Here is a 1,121-nt window from a genome sequence, read left to right as displayed (position 1 = left end):
TATTTTTGAAGAGGTTTTCTTTTTCCTTCATAAACTAAATAAACTAAACCGAAAAACCACAGCACAAAACAATTAGAATAGAAAGTATGAAAATTATCCTTAAGTTAGCAGCCTGGCAGCAGATAAGGAGGAACTTCCTAGGGGAAAATAATCCAGAGGGCATACATACACTGTTATTTTATAAACCAGATGGTGCCTTGTGGTGTCAAGAAGCCCCAATTTACTCTGCGGTGGTTGAACTTCTATGAAGTGTATTAGTGACATAAAAAATTTTTAAAAAGTAGATGCAACTTACAGAGTTCTTATTTATGATTAGGTTAGGGAGTGTCTGAAAATGAAAGGATCCAGAACAACATGGGAAGAGTGTGTAAGCAAGATTCACCCACTCACCTGACATATCCCTTCCCTACCCCTCCATTGCTGAGCCAAACCCTCTAAGCCCCCTCCTCCCTCCACGCTACTTCTCTGACCATCCCACACAGGATGACAAAGCTTTTCCAAACGTGGAATCTGACCCAGGTTGGAAAATTGGCGCCCCTGCTTCCCCGGTGCTTTCCCTGGCTTGAGTTATTTGTACTCCCTGAGCCTGTTGCCTCATTTGTAAAATAGGACTAATAATGACTCCCTCAATGGGTAATTATAAATGTTAAAATGGAACACAGTACGTGAATAACTAACAGTAGCCATGATTATTTATAGCAATAATAATGCTAAAACAGGTGATTTAGCACCTAATACAAACTCAAGGGTGATATTCAAATAGTTAATAGAAGTCAGGGCATGGGCACCATCCCATCAGAGCAAAGAGCTGCCCTGATCCCAGAGGGAGCAGAGATCACTGCTGTGCCCAGTGTTAACTCCTCAGTTGCTGGATTGTCAGGCAAGGGAGTGGGTGTCCTAAGGGAAGGTTGGTTTGAAGGAATCTGAGTAGCAGGTGGAGAACTTAGGAAGCTTAGAGCACTAATTATATACCACCCAAAGAAGAAGTACTAAACTATTTTAATTGCACGTACCCCTGTAGTGGGGAAAATATCAACTGTTAACCCTGCATAGAATGCCTTGTACTATTACTTATCATGTTATTAATCTGCACAGGACTTATGTTCTCAGATAGATTACAA

This window comes from Aethalodelphis obliquidens, unplaced genomic scaffold (assembly GCF_003676395.1).
Source record: "Aethalodelphis obliquidens isolate GAN/ISIS:26980383/991018 unplaced genomic scaffold, ASM367639v1 scaffold19, whole genome shotgun sequence".
Lineage (NCBI taxonomy): Eukaryota > Metazoa > Chordata > Mammalia > Artiodactyla > Delphinidae > Aethalodelphis > Aethalodelphis obliquidens.
The sequence above is the reverse complement of the archived record's forward strand: the minus strand, read 5'-3'. Positions refer to the sequence as shown.